The 23,821-nt window shown below is 40.6% G+C and overlaps 1 protein-coding gene across 3 annotated transcripts in view; it reads right to left on the reverse strand.

The window, feature by feature from the left end:
• Positions 1-12,298, reverse strand: part of ADGRF2 (adhesion G protein-coupled receptor F2) — a 39,462-nt gene extending 27,164 nt beyond the window's left edge. For 2 of the 3 annotated variants that reach the window (XM_078001329.1, XM_078001331.1), the window contains exon 1: positions 12,141-12,295. The gene's annotated coding sequence lies outside the window, so the exon portion shown is untranslated. Of the gene's footprint in view, positions 1-12,140 lie in introns of all 3 variants that reach the window. The other variant, XM_078001330.1, reaches the window with a different exon arrangement.
• Between the last annotated feature and the right edge of the window lie 11,523 nt (positions 12,299-23,821).

The following is a 23,821-nucleotide window of genomic DNA, read 5'->3' on the forward strand; positions in this document are numbered from 1 at the left end:
CTTGTGAAAAGCCACAGGCATCTAGTGGTTCTGACCTCCCTCCCCCGGGTGAGCAGGGGTAACTCTAGTATAACTCCTGCCTCTCAAACAAATGTTTGAAATGTTGGTTACCCACGTCCTAAGCTAAAAAATTCATTATAGACATTTATTTCAGAAAAGGCTTACCCGTCAAGAACATACAACCTAAAAATAAGTCACTTCATGTGATTCATATTAAAAAAAAAAAACCCAATTTCATTAGTATTGCAATTTCCTATGGTGAAATGTGCCAAATACAAAAGTATTAGATATTTTTTAAAATAAAAATTAAGAAACTGTTTTCCCTCTCCCTGATTTAGAAAAAAGAAAAAAATGTGGGGTGAGGGGAGGGGAACAAAAAAGGAACAGCAAAGTATACTAGTAAGATGGCTAGATCTACAAAGAAATAACCTTTCTAACCCTCCAACCCATTCTCTGCTGTCTGCTTTCCAAACCTGAAGAAGCCACTTAAGACGTTAATCTATACGTTTGTTCAACAAACAAAAAATGAGCCCCTTATGTCTGAGCGATGTCCTAGCAGTTAGAACAAGGATGGCTTCTTTCCCACAGTCCCTCACAACTCTGGGAATTCACAGTATGACAGATCTGATGCACACCCGGGGGCTCTGGGAACTCGGACTGGGGCTTTCTCCCTAGAGACTGTAAGACTCTAAGAATCAAAGCCGATCGAATCAACATGACAGGAAGCATTCCAAAATTCCAGATTCCACAGATCGAGTCTCATCTTTGTGAGCAACTTAATTTCAGAATATCTCTTCTTGTTTCTATATAGAATTTCTTCTTCTAAAAGCCACACAGTTGACTGACTACAGGCCCAACTTCCTAATGTAAGACAAAACAGGCAAAAGGAAAACATGTGAACTGCAGGCTGGGACATGTTCAGTGTTTGGCTCCTTTAGAAAAAAAAAAAAAAATGCTTGACTGAAACACACACACACACACACACACAGAGCAATGGAGACAAGCAATTTTACAAGACAATTTTGAAAATAAATTTTTAAAACCGCACCTCTGACTTAAGAAAAAAAAAAAGTATTGAACTAGAAGTCACAAATCACAGTAATCAAAAAGGTAAACAAAACTCCAGACAGAACTTTATCAGCCAACCAGAAGGATTTCAATCACCAGCTTGGTCAGCTGATAGTCTGCGGCTGCTACTTGCATAATTAGACTTTGTAATGAATTACTGAGACGTCAAGTGAGATTTCACAAAGTGTTGTAGAAGTTCCCAGACAGACTGTGGGTATACACTTCAGATGATCTCAGGGGTGGAAGATTTCACAGCGTCTGTCATTAACCACCCCACTGCTTTCCCTTTAGTTAATGACCAGTCCATTCCTCCTGCCTGAATACAGATATTATGGAAGGGAAAAAAAGAATAAAGCAAACAGTTATTGTCTGTTTACTCTTTAGGATTTGAACTCAGGTCTGTACCTTTTTTTTTAAGTATGTCATGTGGCTTTTCTAAAATAAGAAAGGGCTGATCTTTGGTTTGTTTGTTTGGGGGTTTTTTTGTTTGTTTTGCGTTTTTGTTTTTTTTGTTTTTTGTGTTTTTTTTTGAGACTGAGTTTTGCTCTGTCACCCAGGCTGGAGTGCAGTGGAGCAATCTTGGTGAAAGAGCTGATCTTTGAATGGAGTTTAATTTTTTCAGAGCATTTCCACACGCTGGCATGCCTAGGAGATATTGAGATATTGTAAGTTCAGTTCCAGACCACCGTAATAATATAAGATTGCAATAAAGCAAGTCGAAATAATTTTTCAGTTCCCTAGTGCATGTAAAAGTTGCGAGTACACTACACTGTTGTCTATTAAATGTGCAATAATAGCATTATGTCTGAAAAATGTACATACCTTTATTAAAAATATTTTATTGCTAAAAATTGCTAACAATTATCTGAGACTTCAGCAAGTCCTAATCTTTCTCCTGGTGGAAAGTCTTGCCTTAATGTTGATGGCTGCTAACTGATCAGAGTGGTGGTTGCTCAAGACTGGGGTGGCTAAAGCAATTTCTTAAAATACGACTGCAATGAAATTTGCCACATTGATTGACTCTTCTTTTCATGAAAGATTTCTCTGTAGCATGTTATGTTGTTTGATAGCAGTAGAACTTCTTTTAAAATTGGAGTCAGTCCTCTCAAATCCACCTGCTGCCTTATCAACTAATAATGTAATATTCTAAATCCTTCGTTGTCGTTTCAACAATGTTTATGGGATCTTCACCAGGAGTAGAGTCCACCTCAAGAAACTGCTTCCTTGCCTAATCCATAACAAGCAACTTCTCATTCATTAAAGTGTTTTCATGAGATCGCAGCAATTCAGTTACATCTTCAGGCTTCATTTCTAATTCTAGTTTTCTTGTTATTTTCACCACATTTACCGTTACTCCCTCCACTGAAGTCTTAAACACTCATGAGGGTCAGAATCGACTTGTTTCAAACTCCAATTAATGTTGATATTTCCACTTCCTCCCATGTTCTTAATGGCATCTAAAATGACAAATCCACCAGGTGCGGTGGCTCATGCCTGTAATCCCAGCACTTTGGGAGGCCAAGCAGGCAGATCACCAGAGGTCAGGAGTTCGAGACCAGGCTGGCCAACATGGTGAAACCCTGTCTTTGTTGGAAAAAAAAAAAAATTAGCCGGGTGGGGTTGTGGGTGTAATCCCAGTTACTTGGGAGGCTGAAGCAGGAAAATCACTTGAGCCTGGGAGGCGGGTTGCACCATTGGACCCAGCCTGGGTGACAAGAGCAAACTCCATCTCAAAAATAAAACAAAATACAATACAATGACAAATCCTTTCCAGAAGGTTTTCAATTTACTTTGCCTAGATCTATCAGAGGAGTCACTATCTATGGCAGCTATAGCCTTACAAAATGTATTTCTTGAATAATAAGGCTTTAAAGTCAAAATGACTCCTTAATCCCTGGGCTACAGAATGCATGTTATGTTAGCAGGCATGAAAGTAACATTAATCTCACTGTACATTTTCATCAGAGCTCTATAAGTGACCAGATGCATTGCTCATTGCTATGAGCTGTAATATTTTGAAAGGAATCTTTTCGTCTGAGCAGATCTCAACAGTGGGCTTAAATATTCAGTAAACCATGCTATAAACAGATGTGCTATCATCCAGGTTTTGTGATTCCATATAATTATAGAGCACAGGCACTGCAGATTTAGCATAATTCTTAAGGGCCATAGGATTTTCAGAATGCTAAATGAGCATTGGCTTCTATGCAAAGTCATCAACTGCATTAGCCCCCAGCAAGAGAGTCAGCCTGTCCTTTGAAGTTTTGAAACCAGTCACTGAATTCTCTCTGGCTATGAAAGTCCAAGATGTCATCTTCTTCCAATAGAAGGCTCTTTTGTCTCCATTGAAAATTAATTGTTTAGTGCAGCCACCTTCATCATCCCAGAACTTTGGAAGGTGGGGGTGGGTGGATCAGGAGTTTGAGATCAGCCTGGACAACATCGAGATCAGCCTGGACAACATGGCAAAACCCTGTCTCTGTGAAAAATACAAAAAATAGCCAGGCATGATGGTTCATGCCTGCAATCCCAGCTATTCAGAAGGCTGAGGTTGGAGGATCAATTGAGCTCAGTAAGTGGAAGTTTCAGTGAGCCAAGATTGTGCCACTACACTCCAGCCTGGGAGACAGAGTGACACCCTGTATGAAAAAACATAATAAACAAATAAATATTTAAAAAAATAAAAAACTTTAAATCATGTTCATTGGCTCCTCTGAGGATTGGCCAGTTTCTCTAAAGCTTCTGCATTGGACACTTTCCCCTTTATGCATGCAGGTTTCAACTGAAGCCAGGTAATAGATGATGACTCACATCTGAAATGTAAACAGTAAATAGGGATGAGCATGTGCAGATGGCAGCTGTGTCAGGCACTTGGTGAAGGTATGCCTGAGGCTCATCCACCTTGTGACTCACCAAAAAGCCAAAGAGAGAATTTCAGCTGACTGTCAGAGGCTGCCAGGATAAAGAAACTAGGAAAATAAACAAAACTGGGTAAGAAACTTTAAATAACCAGGTAAAGCCAAACTTTTACGGCACTTGCAGCACTTCTAGAACTGTGTCATATAGAAATAACTGGAAGCACAGAAAAAATCAAAAGGTACAAGGTTGCTCATGGCAGTTGTATACAGAGTAAAAAAAAAAAGACTATGGAAAGTATAGATGTCAAACAATAATAAAGTAGATAATAAACTATATAAAGGAATATTATGGAAACATTAGAAACCTTTATGAAGTGCTCTGACATTATCAGTATGAGATAGTAGTAGTATATAGATTATTTTATCATATTAATAAGAAAAGCAGTCTTTATCAGATGCTTATCCATAGAGAAACACTGGTGGGATTTCTCACCTACCTGGTAATGAATTAAAGAACATTTTCAGCATCTAACAAAATATTGAAATTACTTTAGTTGTAAAAAAATGAGAAAAGGGACAATCCAAAACTATTAAAGAAAAGAAATCAAAAATTCTGAAATGGAGTAGAGTGCAGCAGCAGAGCACAGATCCTCAAGTTTATTCTCCTTTTCTGTTCCCTTTAACCAAACTATAGAGTAGACAAAATCTTTAGAAATGTCACTAATACCTAGAAATCTAGAAAGAGGCAAAATACAGTAATTATTTTGTTTTTCCTCATCTAGCTGAGAACTTTAGAATTGGATGTTAGGGGCACATTGTGAAATGGGGAGAGGGAACAGTGAAACTGCCTCTTTCTGAATGAAGAGGCAGACTTTTGGGTCTTCTGAATGAAGACTTTTGGGCTATACCTAGAGTCAAAGAAACAAGTCAGAACCTTAAGACATCTGCCACTGGCATATACAACCCATGAAAATGGAGTAAGTCCTGATACCATGCAATTAACAAAACCGCAGTATCAGAGAGCTAAGCCTAGGTGGGTGGGTTGCCCTCCATTTGTCCCCTATCACCCATTGGAGTTATTCTCTGTTCTTCCACATCCTACTCTCTGCCCCAGGAAGCTGGCCTCTGCAGACTGTCTTGACTCTGGCTTCCAAGTGGCTTATTCCAATGGGAGTCATTGGCAGGAGATGAGAGGGTGGGAGGATAGAGAGATGAGGAGATGTATTCATTTTCTCTGCCTGCACAGTCACATTCCTGGCAGTGGCTGCTTTTGTCTGACTGCAGTTCCTGTTAGGCATTCTCTCTTATGCCTCAGTTGGCACCTGGCTCTAGGAATTCCCTCCTCTGGCCTCCCGCCTCCCCAGGCCTACGAATCATAATGGCTTTCCACTCCTGAGGCTCCCTGTTGCTTGTCTTGTTGAGTCTTTTAGCCATTCCTGTACCTCTGTGAAAAAAAAAAAAAAAATTCTCTTCATTAAGTTCTCTTCTTTTCAGCTAAATCTTCTTCAGGAAAATCCTATGGAGAATACTGGCTATTTGTTCCTTGGAGCTTTCCCGATATACCAGGTGTCAGTGCTGCTGTAGAGCACCTCTTCCGCCTGCTCTCCCCCTTACACTGCCGAAAAGGAGATACAGATCAAAATGCCTCTACCTCAAACCTTATCCTGGTAAAGAATGAAGTAGTGTCAGATACTGAGAGAAAGGAGTCAAGAAGTCACCTTCTGTGTATCAGAGTATTTAAGCACAAGGAAGATGAAAGGAGATGCATCCCAACAATGCAAACACATTATAGAGAAACGTTTTGAAGAAAAACAAAGCAGAGCTTGTGTCAAAGAACCCAACATAAAAGTTAATATCACACACATATGCACATACACATACACGTTTGCAAGGAAATTCTTCACAGTTAAAGATACAGAACAAGATAATATGAGCGTGTTTTTTATTACACCTGAGTTCAAAGAAGAAAAGATAAAATAACAGATCAAGATAACTCTTGAAAAATCAAAATACCATCATGAAATTCATAAATAGGAGCTTGAAGCAAAGAGACATCAATAGAAGCAAAGTATCAATATAAAGTGAAGATTTGAGGTAATCCAGCAGAAATATTTTAATGACAGAATCAGATTTCATTTTAGAAAGATTATTTTGCCAACAGTGCAGTAGGTAAGTCAGAAGGCAGAGGCCAGAACCGGGACGTCAGCGAAGAAGCCATTCCTTAGTCCAGGTGAAGAGTAACAAGGACCTAAACCGAGGCAATGGCAGGGAGATGGATACAAAGAAGAAAAATGATGGGACCCATCAATGCCCAAAAGAGCAAGAGGGAGGAGTGAAGAGCAGAGGTTTTTATTAACTTTGGAGAAAAAGACAATAGTTTAGTGGCGGAAACGCATATATGAAAAGGGTAGCAAAAAGAGATGACATTAATGTTTTTAGAGTAAACTGTTCTGAGGCCATTAGGAGATGAAATAGAGAAAGAGGAGCAAGTCTGGAAACAAAGAGAAATAAGGGAATTCAGCTGAAATTTAGGTAGTATTTAGCCTGAAATGTTTGTTTTGAGATTGATGTATTTTCATTATGCAAATTTTTTCCTGAAGCACTTCTACTATTGTTCAGCTTTCAATAAGCTACATCTTGTTTTTTCTGTAAAAGCCATGTTGCTATCACAACTGTAGGACATGTTAAGCCATGATGCCTCCTACTTCTGCAAAAGCACCCCAGCACTATGTCACTCACATGAGTGAGGACTCGGGAATGAGAAAGCCCAACATAAATACGTAATAGTTCTAAAAATACGTGCAAATTTGTAAATATTTGTACATATAATGGTTGCATGTATAACAGCTGTTCCGGAGAGCTTATAATAGTTCATCTCAAAAGAATGATTCCTGACCTACAGATGTCTCTAAAAACTTTGCATCTGAATGTTTACGTAGTATAAACTATCATAACTGTGTTCATTGATGAGTAATAACTATTTCCTTTTTGACAAAATGAGGATATTGAGTGAGAAATTTTAGGTCGCATCTCTACTCTGATCGCATGGCTGGAGAGGGATTAAAAATGTGGACCTCTTGCCTCAATGGCTTAAATAATTACACTAAAATACGCATACTCACCCAACCAGTGATCTTTTAAAATTATTTTACAAGTTGGAGTTTCAGATTATTTGTGAACTTTAGCTCCAACCCATGTTTGGGTTTCTCTCTCTCTCTCTCTCTCTCTCAGTAGATATAGATATAGGAGCACTATGAATAATTATTTGTGATTAATTACTTCATAAATGAAGAGATAAAAATGTCCCCAAATGGATGTTCAAAAGTAAAAAGCAATATGAAAATAAGGGGCTATCTAACCCCTAAAACCAAAAGATATTTCCATCCTCTCCAGTTCTCCATATTGGAGCCACATTTCCTCCTTTGGTTCCTTACTTTTTACATTCTTTCTAGTATTACATCTCTTTTCTCTGTATTTGCTTTACTTCTTGTTCGACTGCATCCTTTCAAACTTTTTAAATGAACATCTGTGGTTGAGAACTCTCTTCATCCTGGTATATCTGAAAATACTGTATTTTACTCTCATTCTGGATAGCTAAACAAATGAGTACATGGTCAAGGTATCAGTGTTTCTATTCAAAGGGTGACTTGTTTACAATTTGGTTCTTGAGCAGGAAGAGAGTTTTGCACCAAAGAAGTTTTGAAATGGTTTTTCCAGCATGAGATCCCAGAAGGACAGCAGAGAAGGAGAACTGAGACACAGAGGCTCAGGGAAAAGAGAGCATTTCAGAGGCACAGGCAGCATTTTGGAGGAAGACATGGCTATCTGAATAACCCAACTAAGAATCCTTACTTAAACTCTAAACTTATGACAAGTACACACAGATGATGATTGTGTCTAACAGCCATGAAACTAGTGAGGCATGAATGCAAATGTTTTTGTTTTTGTTTTATTTATTCTTTTTTTTTTTTTGCATTATAACTCATGCAAGGTAACACACTGACTTTCAGTTTAAACTAGGTCTCTTCTGATCAATTCAGAATTTCTTCCTTCTTTTCCTCTTCCTTTCTCTCCTGGGATAATATTCTGGTGTCAGGAGAAAGACATCCATGGATGAAGCCTCCACAGCGGTAGCTTCTGCCAAGATGTACAATCATTGCTGGCCTTTGGGCATCAGTACTCAGCCCTGCTTTGCCCACACTGAAATAGCCATGTCCCGCTCTCCTCTCTGGTAACCAGGTCCACATAGATCACACGGATTCTTTGTTTTCTCAGTGGCCAAAGACTATCTGCCTGGGTCAGGTCTGGTCTTCACCACTTCTCAGGGATATGGGAAACTGCCTGTCCCTCATTCTGTGCTCTTCCTTCTCTCTCTTTTTGCTCTGATTGCTTCAGAACTCATAGAACCTTTTTGTCTCCCAAAGCCCAGTTCTTGCTACAGGACGCCCAGTTCTCTTTTCAGAACCAGCTGAGAACATGTCATGACTTAGGCATTTGGCATCAGCATTATGCTTCTCTTGTCTTCCCTTAGCAGTTCCACCTCACCAAAGCACATGATTCACAGCCCTCAGGAAATGGCTCTGGGCCATTGTGTGTGTGTGTGTGTGTGTGTGTGTCTCATTGTTATAGAAGAATGGGCCAATGAAGAGGTATCTTTTCTGAACATTTTTTAAAGTTCTGAGCTCTCTACCTCAAAGGGTTATTATAGGCTGTTGTGATACACAACCAAAGAAGAAATTGCTAAGTACCCAGAACTCAATTCCCATGTAGGCTTTCTTCTTGTACAAACACCTGGCTTAAGAGGTGTTCCAAATACTGTAAAAATATAGGTATTTGGGGCAAGGAAGAAGAGTTTTCCTCCTGGTATGGGAAAGGGAAGAGGTTATATAAACTCCCTAGGTATCAGTTCCTGTACCACCAAATGCCTGTAGAAGTGAGAAGATATTCATGGATGACTCAGCATGTGAAGAGAACTGAACTTTGAGATCAAAGGCATTAAAGACCATCATAAAATGTCTCCATGCCCACGCTTGCACAGAAGGGATAGTGCCACTCTCTTCCAACTGCAATGATGACTTGAGATTGCTTTAGACTCTCCAAATTCTTACCAGATCCTTAGTAGGAAATAGCCTCTCCAAACACAAAGCCAAGATAGAATTTCCTGCAAAAAATATTTGTAGGAAATCAAAGGGCGGTAGGGAGGACTCGTCCTATTAACTGATTTATAACTGATTTAGAATCTTTGAGGAAATGTGATATTTTAAAAGCCAGATGTATTATGAGATAAAATTTATACCTGCTACAACTAGAACATTATGCCAAGCACAGTATTTGCTAATACACATCATCTAATGCAGAGCAACTTTTGCAAGTTCCTACTCTAATATGGAGAGGATTTTTGTTTTTGTTATCAAACATGTTTAATTTGTATTTTGCGGTATAAAAGTTTCAAATTAACAAAGACCAATTCTCTGTTATTCCATTCTTTTGAAATAGACATAATTTGAAAAAATGGCGGTCATAATACGCAATGGCTTTGTCTTATCAACAGCTGGATACTCTCAAATTCAGCAGTTCAGGACTCACTTTGCATTTCTGTTAGAGGAATACACTGGACTCCTATTATCATTACACTTATTTTCCGAACTAGCCCCTCAGCCGACCCATGCCTGTCTGGAAACTGCTTAGCCTGTCCATGTTTCCTGTTTGTGCAGCCAGCTGAATGGTGGACCTGGCCAGAGCTGACTGCATTAGGGGATGGCAGCTGATGAACCCATCCATCCTCACCCCAGGAATTTTGAAATTTGGACAAGAAGAAAGAGATGGGACTCACTCTCTTTGTCGAGAGAAGCTGAAAATCCCAGCAATCCATAGCAGTAATTTCCACCTTCAATCGCCCATCGGGATTCCCAGAGGAGCTTTTAAAATATGCTCATGCCTGGGCCCCACTTCAGAACCATTGAAATCAGAATTTCTGGGGCTGAGACTCAGACACTAATATGTTGCCCCAAACTTTTCATCTCGAATAATTTAATTACAACTGAAAAATGGAAAGAATAGAACAATGAACACTTACATTTCCCTTCACCTAGATTGTGCTGTTAACATTAGGATAAACAGTCTTTTAAATTCCACAGATGATATTAATATACAAAACTGAGAAAAAAAAAATCTCTAGGTGATATTAATATGTGATTGAGAACACCCCAACTGTAGAAAGAAGGACAGAGCAAAAGGAAGCAGATGCACCAAGAGGGGCAAAGATCATAAAGAGAGTCCTGAGGCCACTCAGACCCCTGTGTCTCACACCCTGGGTTCTATGAGATCTCTGAGGATTACTAAAATAGAATCACCTTTGGGGCTTTAGCTAACGAGTTGTTCATTGCAGTCAAAATATTCAGGAATAATAGGCAGAAACAGTAGATTCTATAGTGTCATCCCTAAATAAAAATAAAATCAGGAGTTTTACTGGCCTGGGAGATGGCTCTTATGTTAAAAGAAATATATAAAAATAACAAACTCAGAAGCCATCAATTCCCAAGATAATGAGACTGATAGACCGTGTGCTAAACTATGGTTTTTTGGAAGTAGCCACTGTCTCCTGAGATAGACTGTTGCCCACTATTGAATTAAGTCAAATCTCACACACACACACCAGCAGTACCAAGTGGGGAAGGTGGCTGTGGGCCTGGTCTGCCCATATCACTGACCCATATCACTGACATGGGTTAGAATTACCAGAACATGCTGATGATAAAGAAGACTGATTTTCAGTTGGTTCTATTATCTTTTAGACATACTTAAAAATATTATCCTCTATAGGAACTGCACCCTGTTAATGCTTGAACCCAGGGCACATGACTTCGACTGACAAACCCTGTGCTCTCCTCCCATGTCCAATTTTAGAAAGAGCAACCAGTTACCAGGCCTGGTAACTGAATCCCCTGATCTCATTATCTGTGAAGAAGAGGTCTGATTTCTGTTTACACATTTCTATTCATTTTTCAAAAAAGACAATGATGTTGTAACTGTATATTATGCAAATATTGTTAGAACAGGATTGTGGCTACATTATTTTAGGATACTATCGCTAAGGACACAAAGTACAAGTCTTGCAGTCTTTTAAGGCTAACCACTTGCCCGGAAATATATTTGAAATTATGTATTTGAACTACGAATAAGTGGATTTTTCGAAACTATAAGTCTATGAATGAATTTTGAAAGAGGAAATGTAATAAACCAAAATGTGAGAAAAATTCAAGCCTCACTTTCATCTGTCAGTTCGCTTTAAGAGGCAAAAACACATTTTGTCAAATTTCAAAGGATAAACATTTTTAAGCAAAACTAAACTTTTAAAATTCACATTCAACAAATACTGACAAAGAATCAGAAAAAACGAATGAAACATCAATTATACTATTTTAAAGAATAGTATAAAAAACAACGGAACTGTAGTTACATCCCCACAATACGAAGAATGACACAATGAAGACAAGCTTAAGAACCAAGAGAAATCTCCCGAAAGTCTACCTTCCTCTTGAGAAGGTCTCATCTGAGAAGAATGTGTAAGGCCAAGAGTTTTCATTGCATAGGTTAGTCGTTGGTGCAAGATTTTTTGAGAAGGTATAAAAATATTCCTCAGTTTCAAGAAGGATTTGAGGCTAGTGATATCTTCATAATAAGCCAAAATTGTAGATAAAACATTACAAGGTCTGATGAGGGAAAATAATCATAAAAATGTTCATTAACTTCTGTATTTACACCTAGTAACTTGGAGATGATCAGAAAAAAAATGTTATTTAGAGGTTCCCATTTCCTATATTCTGATCTTTGGATAAAATTAGTGGGGCACAGAATAACAGAGAAGAATAAATGAAAACAAAAATATTTTTATACAGACTTGTGCTCTTATTATATAAAGTGCCTCAAAGTTAACAAATTCCTTCTTATTCACTGTACATGTTCCCTTATTCACTGTATACATTCACTTATTCACTACATATGTTATTAATTAAACCCCGAATTACCAAAACCTCATACATACAGAATCATGAGTGGCTGGTCATCTCTGAAATTCCTCTCCAAAGAAAGTCATTGGAAGAAGGAGGACCTGGGACTACTCACTGTGGCTGGCCAAAGACAAAGTCACCGGCAAATTTGCCCCACTCCCTGGCAGCTGGAGATATGGACATTACTGGCTCTCCTCTGTCATACCTTGCTACAAATCAGCAGGCTGGGCTCTTGTACGAATGAGAGTCAAGTTAGCCTCGAATGGCAGCTCCCCAGGCTGGGCCCTGCGTTCCCACAGGCAGTCAGCCCCATGGGCAGGAGTGCTGCAGCCTGACAGACAAGTCCTGCATGGGAGTAGCTCCTGCAGTGGGAGGGGCACTGCACTGGAGAATGGATGAGTCACACTGGGTGACAGACACGGACTCTCACAAAAAGCAAAGGCTCCTGTCTTGGGCAAGGGATTCAAGACTGTGGTGATAGCACAGGACATATGATACATGGCTGTAGCTCCTTTGTTCTTACAAATCAGCCTGAGCCTAAAGATGAAATTTGGAAATCACGAGTGCCTCTGCTTGGGGCTCTGGTACTGGCTGGCTGGCTTTCTGGTCACTAGGATTATGGTGGTATAGTTCCCTAATCATTCCTATCAGTCCCCAGTTGCAACCAAACGGTAGTATTGCAATTTCTCACCTCCTTGTGATCAGTGGGGCATGCAAGTAATTCTGCATGGTGCCGGCAATTCAGAATAATAGTTACTCCATCAGACTGGGTTCCTGAGTGACCATGATAAGAAGAGGTCCCTGCTAACACATGATGATCATAAGAAACGATTACTTCTGGCCGGGCGCAGTGGCTCACGCCTGTAATCCCAGCACTTTGGGAGGCCAAGGCGGGTGGATCACGAGGTCAGGAGATTGAGACCATCCTAGCTAACATGGTGAAATCCCGTCTCTACTAAATATATATATACATATACATATATATATATATTTATATATATATATATTTACATATATATATAAAATTAGTCGGGCATGGTGGCAGGCGCCTGTAGTCCCAGCTACTCTGGAGGCTGAAGCAGGAGTATGGTGTGAACCTGGGAGGTGGGGCTTGTGGTGAGCCAGGATCCCACCACTGCACTCCAACCTGGGTGACAGAGCAAGACTTGGTCACAAAAAAAAAAAAAAAGAAAAAGAAAAAAAGAAAGGATTACTTCTTACTATTCTTAGTCCCTGAGATTTGGGAGCTATTTGTCACCTCAGCATAACCTACCCTACACTGACTGACACAAGGACAAAGACTCTCAAAAAGCAACATGATCAGTGACATATCTTTTTTTAAATTTGAAACACTCAAAAATTCTTGGTTTTTTTGTATTTATGAACTTCTTAGCTTCCCCAATCCCATGTTTGAAAAGCTATATTTATCTAGAGCATGGCATTTTTCAAAATCCTCATGAAGTTCTCTTAATATACTGAAAGGCACCCCTTAATTTTAATCTCAGCATTCCCCCTTCCTCATTTTGTTTCCTTGGTTAGTCTTAATCTTCTAGGAAGTGACCAGGGAAGGATGGGAAAGTTCCCAGCTGCTGTGAGTACTGTGTTGCTATTTTTCTCTAGTTCTAAGTTTGTGAATCCCCTTGAGGACTGAATACTCCTCTTAAAATTCACTCAAGTCTGCTCCTCAGATGGGAAAATTCCATCTTTTAAAAAATATAGGTTGGCCACAGAGCCTGACACCTGTAATCCCAGTACTTTGGGAGGCTGAGGCAGGAATGCTTGAGGCCAGGAGTTCAAGACTAGCCTGAACAACATAATGATACCTTGTCTCTACTTAAAAAAAAAAAAAAAAATTAGCTGGGCATGGTGGTACACACCTGTAGCCCTGGCCACTCAGGAGGTTGACATGGTGACATGGGAGGATCACTTGAGCCCAGGAGATTGAGGCTACAGTGAGTGGAGATTGTGCCACTGGACTCCAGCCAGGGTGACAGGGTAAAACCCTGTCTCAAAAAAAAAAAAAAATTTTATATATATATATATATATATATGCTTTATTTTTTTGAGTAGTTTTAGGTTTGCAGCAAAATTGAGGCAAAAGTACAGAGATTTCCCAAATATCCCTACCCCCCCCATACACACAACCTCCTCCACTGTCAACATCTCACAGTAGGTGATGCATTTGTTACAACTGGTGAGTCTACACTAGCACATCCTCACCAGCTGCATTGTCATTATGTATATACAAAATGCCCAGTGTGCCATGCATCTGTGGATATATCAATTCATATAAAATATGACCCCTAACCTCCCAGAGTTCACACCTCTTGTTGGAAGAAGAAAACACATAAATATGAAAAACATACAAGATCTTCTCTACTAATAGCTGAGGCAGTCACTCCCAACAAGGGAGGAGTTGACGGAGGCTGGGCTGGTCAGGAACCACTTCATGGAGAACACAGGGACAGACCAGGCCTTGAAGGATATGTCTTATTTACACTGATGAGCAAAGTTTTGGCAGCAGGAGAGACTGTTTAATGGTTAATGGTTCACTTGTTCAGTAAACGTTTATTGAGCATCTACCAGAGATCAGGAATGTAAAAAATGGAAGTGTTCTTGAAGATCGTCCAAGCCCAGCCCTGCACAGCATAAATGAGGAAGCCAACCCAGCTATTATTTCCAGAGCTGGGACTCCCAGCTTTTGAAAAGGCAGGTGCTTGTACTGGCCTAAACCAAATGAAGCGGGACTCCCAGCCATGGCTCCAGCCTCATCCCCAGTCACTCTCTGACTCATACATCATCCACTGGTGATGCTCTACTGATGGTTTCATCACATTTTTTCAAGCCTGCAAGCCTTCATGCCTGCTGTGTGTGCCCTGTGCCTAAGCGACATCCTTCCCACCTCTGTTCCCTGGCTGACTCCTTGTACTCAGTCAGATTCAACCTAACTCTCTTCTTGAGTAGGTCTCCTCCAAAGCCCTAGGTGAAACTGAGTACCCATTCTTTTGCATACATCTGCCTTATCGCTGATTTCGTAATGCTGGAATCCAAATCCTCCCCTCTGCAATCATCTCCATGAAGGCTGTGGCCTGCCTTGTCCTGCTGATCTTGCTCCAGCCATACAAACTGGCTCACATTGCTTTTCCTCTCCACTGGGCTTTGCTGTAGCCTGAAAGTCCTCCGCCCCTCTCCACCCATAGCTTCATCTGGCTGACTCATTCTCGTCCTCAAGTGCCTCTTCCCCTGTTAGCCCTTCCTGACCATCTACTCTGGCCTAGCTTCTCCTTTTGTGCCACCATGAGACGTGGTGCACAAGACTGGCACCACCTCATCGTCTAGGTTCTGGTTCAAATGTCATCTCCTCAGGGAAGCATTCTCTGAGGTGGCAATCATTATTTACCTACCCCAGTCCACAATGCCTTCTTCCTTGCCCAAAACTCAGATTTGATGCCCCATGATTATTTTGAATGAACTGTGGTAATATAGTTCTTCTTCATTGGTCACGAAACTACATGTAGGGAGGGCACCATTTCTGGTTGATGAATTTTAGGGGGAAGTCTGCTAGGGGGTGTGAAAGCTTCTAGAAAGAACCTTTCCCTGATAATTAAGACAGCTACACTAGGGAGAAAAAATGTTATCTGGTCCCCATTCTCCCACCCCTTTTTCCCTTCTGGCTTTGGAAATTGAGAGGATGTAGTATCTGCAGCTATGGCAGTCATTCTGCAGCCATGAGGAAAATGTCAATGTGTTGCGAATGGGGAAACAGACAGATGGAAAAACTCTTGAACTTTGATGACATGACTGAATTACTAAATCCATACTGGGATTGATAACCTCTGGGCTTTTAAAATAAATAATTAGTGTCTCGAGGGCTTAGGCCACTGTTAGACTTTCTGTTACTGCGGCCAAAATAGCTTAATTTGGCCAGGCACAGCGGCTCACGCCTGTAATCACAGCACTTTGGGAGGCCGAGGTGGGTGGATCACCAGAGGTCAGGAGATCTGACATGGCAAAACCTTGTCTCTACAAAAAATACAAAAATTTGCTGGGCTTGGTGGTACACTCCTGTAATCCCAGCTACTCAGGAGGCTGAGGCATGAGAGTTGCTTGAGATCGCGCCACTGCACTGCAGACTGGGCAAGAAGAGCGAAACTCTGTGTCAAAGAAAAAAATATATAGCTTAATTTATACTCTTAACATTCAATCTAAAGTAATACCCAGTCATTCTCTATAACATTTCACTGTTTTCCTCAGTCTATCACTAGTCAAAAGTATCATGCTTAGTGGTGTGCTATTGGTCAATTGACCTATCTCACTAAAAGGTAAGGACCACGGAGGTAGGGACTTGGTAATTTTGTCACTGCAAATAGCACTAGGTGCTATTTCTGGCACCTAGAACAATGCCTGGCACTCAGTAGGAGTCCAATAAATACATGTTACGTAAGTTATTGGATGAAAGAATACTTCTGGTGTCAATTCTTTCTTGTCTGTTTTTTAAATCAGACTGTGGGCTCTTCAACATCAGATAATTCATTTTGTATTTTTATTTCCTCAAAACCCAATAGACTGCTTGGCATATAGCAGGTAATTATTAAATGTTCTGTGAGTGAATACACATGTTCCCTATCCTTTCTTCAATAGTCACCCAGGACATGACTCATGATCATTCAGTATTGGACATCTATCGGAAAAGGTGATTGATAAAGGAATTCTGAACTGTTGTTTCATGAGTATTAAGCTTACAAGAGAAATTTATGATACGATCTTAATTTGGCAAAACATCTTAGACTAGCCATGTGGACCAAAATTCCAGATTAAACTCCTCCGATAATGAAGAGCTGATCTCCACAGGAAGCAGTTTTTCTAGTCCCATTGCAATTGTGTTTTTCCCTAAGTGGGCCAAAATATGCCTGTTATTGACAGCTATTGTCAACTTTACAGCTCTCTCTCAACTTTATTCATCTTCTTTAAAACCCAAACCTGAAACAAATGCCCTCTCCATGTCTGTACACAAGCAGCTGTACTTGGCAGGTATAAAATTACAGAACAAAGCCATCTACCATACCTCATTCACCGTAAGGTGCCATTGATTATGATATGCCCATTGTTTTATGAACCATAAAGAAAACAATGGTGGCAATTAAACTATGAAACAATGCGAGGAAACCAACAATACTAGGAAACTATGGAACAGTGCTAGAATGCATCCCAAATTCTGAGGTTAAAACATGTGCATCTTGTGCATATTAGAATAAAATATAACATGCTAGTTTCACTTTAAAATAATAAATACAAAATTCCACACAGCTGGTCAACCCTGATATGATTCACTGGCAGGCTCGTTTATCCATGATCATGGATGACTAATTACATTCATTGACTTTCCTCAAACGGTTGCTGCAACTCTTCCCCAGCCTCACCTAATATTTTACAGAGAAAATCGAAGCCACCAGATGAGGATTCTATCTTCTTCTCACCCCTAAACCCACGTTCCATCTGCATGCACTCCAGCCTTCTCGTCCTTCTTTCCTGTCATGTGAGAGGGAGTCTCTGTCGTCCTGTCAAAATTAGTCCCTTCAGAGGAGCTCTGTCCCTATCTCCTCAAACGTTCTTAAGGATTGCATTTCTTTAGATTTTCTTCCTGTTTCCTGCACCATCAATCTCTCCCTCTACTACGGATAATGCTATTTATGTTCAAATATGCTGAAGTATCTTCCTTCCTCAGACAAAAGAAAGCAAAACAAAATTCTCCCTCAATTTTTTGTCCTCTCACTGACTATGCCTCAAGTCTCTCTTCCTGGCTAGACCTCCTGAAAACTGCACAAACTGTCTCCACTTCTAACCTTCCTGTTCTCATGCTCTTCATGCCATTGAAACCAACTGTATAAAGGTCACCACTGTTCACCATCTTAACAATTCTATAATTAACTTTGCTCTCATCTTGTTTGACATCTCAGCAGCACTCAATTCAGTTAACCATTTCTCTCTTTTTTGAAATACTTCCTTTTTTAATTTTTATTTTTTAAATTGTGGTTTAAAAAATAATGCAAAATTTACCCTCTTAATTATTTTTAAGTATACAGTTCAGTAGCATTAAGTATATTCACGTTGTTGTGTAACAGGTCTCTAGAACTTTTTCAGGCAATACTGAACAACTCCCCACTACCTCCTCCTCCCAGCCTCTGGCAACTACCTTTCTACTTTCTGTTTCTGTGAATCTGACTACTTTAAATAACTCATATTTGTGGAATCACACAGTATTTATCCTTTTGTGACTGGCTCATTTCACTTAGCATAAAGTCCTCAATACTAATTGATATTGTGACTTATGACAGGATTCCCTTCTTTTTATGGCTGAATAACATTCCACTTTATGTATCTATCACCCTTTCCTTATCTATTTATCCATCAATAGACATTTTGGTTGCTGAAACACCACTCTTCTTAAATTTGTATGTACCTCACTTTACTATTTCCTGTCTGATCTCTTCTCTACCAGACTTCTAAGTGTTAGAGCTTCCCAGACCTTCTCCTCATCCCTCCTCCCTTCCACACCCCATTCCTCCCTCCTTTCCTCTCCCTCTTTCCTTAGAGGAGCTCACCCACTTCCATAGCCTAGATCTCCAAGCCACACTTCTCCTCTAAGCTCCACATCCACATGTCAGCAAGTCCTGTGATTTCTGCCTCAAAATATACCTCACATCTGTCCATTTCTTTGTACAGTCATGAGCCACAAAACAATGTTTCGGTCAACGGACCACATATATACTGGTGGTACCATAAGATTATAACACCTTATTTTTATTGTACCTTTTCTATGTTTGGATTTGTTTAGATATACAAATAGTTATCATTGTGCTACAGTTGCCTACAGCATTCAGTACAGTAGCATGTCGTACAGGTTTGTAGCCTAGGATCATAGGCTACATCACACAACCTGAGTGTGTAGTAGGCTATACCATCCAGGTTTGTGTAAATATACTCTGTGATGTTTGCATGATGACAAAATCACCTAGTGACACATTTCTCAGAAAGTATCCTCATTGTTAAGTGACACATAACTACATCTCCATCCAGTCCCGACCATCTTCCTCTCTGGCCTGTACTAACACAAACACTTCCTAATTGTTCTCTCTGCTTTCACCGTTGCCCCCTTTCTTTTTTTTTTTTTTTTTTTTTTTGAGACAGAGTCTCGCTTAGTCGCCCAGGCTGGAGTGCAGTGGCGCGATCTCGGCTCACTGCAAGCTCCGCCTCCCGGGTTCACGCCATTCTCCTGCCTCAGCCTCCCGAGTAGCTGGGACTACAGGCGCCCGCCGTCTCGCCCGGCTAATTTTTTGCATTTTTAGTAGAGACGGGGTTTCACAGTGTTAGCCAGGATGGTCTCGATCTCCTGACCTTGTGATCCGCCCGCCTCGGCCTCCCAAAGTGCTGGGATTACAGGCGTGAGCCACGGCGCCCGGCCACCGTTGCCCCCTTTCAATCTGTTTTTCAGAAATCTTGTAAATATATATTCAATCACATGGCATCCCAGATTAGAAACTATTCTAATGACACTTAGGATAAGATCTGTATGCCTCATGTGGCCTGCAAGGCCCACCTGATGCAGGATCTGCCTGCCTCTTCACCTTCCTCTTGGGCCTTTTCTATCTCTGTCCATGCTCATCCAAATATAAGGGCTTCCTTTCAGCTCCTGAAACTTACCAAATGCCTTTCTACCTCAGGGCCTATGTATAGCCTGTTTATTCTGCCTGGGATCACTGTGCATATATCCATCTCCCCAGCCCCTCACCTTACTGCTTTATTCTACACACACACACACACACTCCACAACCTTTGTGGGACTGTCTATTTCTCCTCTCTAGGGTGCAATAAAAATTAACACGAGGAAAGAGAGGCTTGGGAAAGTACCGATCTTGCCTCGTGTAATGCTGAGACTGAGGGCTTCCTTCAATGCTGTGTCGTATGCGCCACCTGCCTCACCCTAGTCCAGCCTTGCTTCTCTCTCGGGTCTTAGCTTCAGTACCTCCCACGGAGGCCTTCACTGCCCATTCTCTCTAAGAGGTCTCCCCATCCTTCCAACCCACTGACTCCATAATCCTAAATTACTGTGCCCTGTTTGATTCCTTTAATTCATGTATCTCTATAATTATTTACACAGTTGACTCTTGAGCAACATGGGGGTTAGGGGTGCCAGCCCCCTCATGCAGTCAAAAATTTGTATATAACTTTTGACTCTCTCCAAAACTTAACTACTTATAGCCTACTATAAACCAGAAGCCTTACCAATAACATAAGTCAATTAACACATATTTTGTATGTTGTATATATTATATACTGTATTCTTAGAATAAAGTAAGCTAGAAAAAAGAAAATGTTATTAAGAAAATTAAAAGAAAGAGAAAATATATTTCCATTCACTAAGTGGAAGTGGATCATCATAAAGGTCTTCATCTTTGTTGTCTTCACACTGAGTAGGCTGAGGAGGAGGAAGAGGAGGGGTTGGCTTTGCTATCTCAGGGGTGGCAGAGGAGAAGAAAACCCAAGTATAAATGGGCCTGCACAGTTCAAACTTGTATTTTTCATGGCTCAATATTTTGGGATTGTCTCTTAAGCCCCCCTCTCCCAGGAAAATAAGAGCTGTACACACACAATAAGTGTTTGGTTTTGAATGAATTTAATAGTTACAATTCCTTTAACCATCCATCCAACCGTGAGTGAACATGGCTTCAAACTCTCATCAATCTTCTGTTCATCTTCTTCTGCCTTCTGAATGGAGGAGGGGAGAAGGGAGGAAGGAAAAGTGCCACCACAGGACTCATATGGAAAATAAGACTTCTGTGGGTTTCTTTAATTTCCAAGGGTAAAGAATAATGCAAGGTCTACTAGACCCAAGATTCTTGAAGGGATCCAGAGAAATTTTAACATTTAATCCAATATTCAAGATGTAAAGGTAATTTGATATGACATACATAATGTTGCTCTTCATACATAAGAATAACATTTCACTTTTAACATGTCAACTGCCCAGAAGACCACTAGAAAAATCCATTGATCAAGCAAAGTTAAGGCTGTTAGATGTATTGTACATTGTAAGAGATACCACTACCTGGGCAGTCTTAGTAAGTTTCAGAAGTGGGAAGTCGAGGGAGGATATTCACAGGGTTTTCAAGTCTTAAAAACTAGGAAACTGGTTGGAATTGGGCAGAGTTCATGACATAATGGCTTGGATCAGTGTGAACTGCATGGTTGAAGGCTTGAGCAAGTCGTGATAAGCCAGCTGTTACTCTTGATCATAATGTAGCAGGACAAGCCACAGACAAAACCCCTCAGACATCAAGTTAAAGAAGGAAGGGCTTTATTCAGCCGGGAGCTTCAGCAAGACTCATGTCTCCAAAATCCGAGCTCCCCAAGTGAGCAATTCCTGTCCCTTTTAAGGGCTTACAACTCTAACGGGGTCCATGTCAGAGGGTCGTGAGAGGGTTGTGATGAATTGATCAAGCAGCGGGTACGTGACTCGGGGGGTGCTGCATGCACCGGTAATCAGAATGGAACAGAACAGGACAGGGATTTTCACAGTGCTTTTCCATACAGTGTCTGGAATCTATAGATAATATAATCGGTTAGGTCAGGGGTCGATCTTTAACCAGGCTCATGGTGCGGCGCAGGGCTGCCAGCCTATGGATTTCATTTCTGCCTTTTAGTTTTTACTTCTTCTTTCTTTGGAGGCAGAAACTGGGCATACAACAATATGAGGGGTAGTCTCCTCCCTTATTCCCCTGCTTTGAGAACCTCACTCATTAGTGGGAGTTCTCACTTTCATCCTCACAACCCATGTCTTCTTACAAGACAGATCAATAGTGATTCATATAGTATACTTGTGCTGAAGTACTTTGATGTACTAAGGTAGTAACAAAACTTTTTATTACTTGAAGGAGCAAAGGCAGCACACAGGGAAGCAACAAGCAGGTTCCTATTACTATTATAATTTTTATTATAGGAGTTTTAAATCCTCCTAATTCTGGAAACCATTTTCCAAACATGGACCTAGTATTAAACCTATGCCACACTTGCACAGGCACATGTGCCAGCTTTGTTATATCTCTAACTACATCTTTAACTACTTACCCTTGGTCATCTATGTGCAGACAGCAATTGGTCAGGTTAAACTTTCCACAGACCTGTCTTTCAGCTGCTAGTATAAGTAGTCTATGGCTAGTCTATTTTTATAGATAGCATTTCTCATCTGGGTTTCTTGCCAGGCTAAAACAGTTAAAGCTCTGCCAGTTTTATCAGTGATTATTTCTAAGACAGCTTGTAACCGTATGATTCGGTTGAGCATATAAATGGGGGGTTGGTATCTTTATGAATCTTCTTGTGCCCAAGTGGCAGGCCCATAGTACTTTATGATTCTTCCAGGGGGCCTCTCATCATCTTTCCAGTCTCCTATAGCTATGCCTCTCTTTTCTCAGGAAGCATAGACAGGGAATCCTAGGAGCTCGCCTGTTTTTATGGGCAGTAGGAAAAAGGATGGTTTAATGGTGCCAATAACACAACTACCTGCCTATTGGTCAGGTAACTTGGCATAGGCTCTATGCCCACATATCCAGTGGGGGCTGGATGGGACTCCAGGTGGGTCCACACGGTTTGTAACTTTGGAAATTTACTAAAGGATTTTTCTCGGTGTGGTTTGAACTCCACCAGGTGGCTATTTTTGTAGTACTATTATACAGTTTTTGCCCAAGGCAGCTGAGTCTTCCTACAGGAAGGGTGAAGTCTTTCCCCACTCTTGCTATACAGTATTGTCTAATGATTGAGGCTTTTAGGACCCAGAAGTGATCAGGGTGATTCTTTTGAGCCAGGAATTCATCAGGAACTGGGTCTATAGGTACTAATTCTCGGGCTTCCCATGGCCATTGATCTCCCATTACTGCTCCTCCACATACATAACATGAAGTGACACTGAGAGACTGGGCTACGTGCTTGGCTAATTGCAAAAACAAATTTCTTGTTTTTCCTGGAATTTCTGGTACTGTCACATTCAGTTCATCATAGAAGTTTTGAAATACTAGTTTAGGAGAGCATTTATAAACTTCTCCTCAAACCACGATATTTACTCAAGGATTCAGTCCAGCCCCATCAATTCCTAGGGTTTCACACTCCTCTTCTTTCTAGTGATGATCAAGGGGGTTGGTTATTAGTAGTTCTAGTGGGTTACACGGACCACTGGTACAGGAAGGGCCACTTTTTCCTTTTTGAAGGTGGACAGGATCCTTTCTATTTTTTATCCAAGTAGCCTAAATGACACAAGACCAGTATCCACATTCATTTTCACACAGTCCTAATTCATGACAAATATACTTATTTTCTGCCATATAGCCTCTTCTCTCATTAAGAGAACCACATCCTATTCCTAACTTATTACTATTAATGACAGCATAGGCATCAAATTTCAAGGTGACTTGTTTGGGCACCCCTTCTTCTGTTTTGGCTAATGCTCTACTCATATCATTTATGAGCCCCCACTAGTCCTCAGTCCTTAATCTTATTTCAAAAACTGTGGTCATAGGAGGCTCAGATGGGTCATAACACACATCAGGTTGGTCATTTCCTGGGCTACATACTTTGTATAGAATAGCATTATACAAACAAGTTCTTTTTAGAGTGCCGGTACACTTATAATAACCATAAAATAATAGGGCTGTAGTAACATTTTGTCCTACCTCAGTGACTTGATGTATACACTGGGAAGAGTCCTCAGTCTGAGGAAGGTCAGTTGAAGTCTTTACTGTATAAGTTCAAATTTTAAGGAAAATGAGTCCTGCGATGTGTTTTCTTATGCTTCAGCCGTGCGTGGACCAGTCAGCTTCCGGGCGTGACTGGAGCAGG

This window comes from Macaca mulatta, chromosome 4 (genome assembly GCF_049350105.2).
Source record: "Macaca mulatta isolate MMU2019108-1 chromosome 4, T2T-MMU8v2.0, whole genome shotgun sequence".
NCBI classification, from domain to species: domain Eukaryota; kingdom Metazoa; phylum Chordata; class Mammalia; order Primates; family Cercopithecidae; genus Macaca; species Macaca mulatta.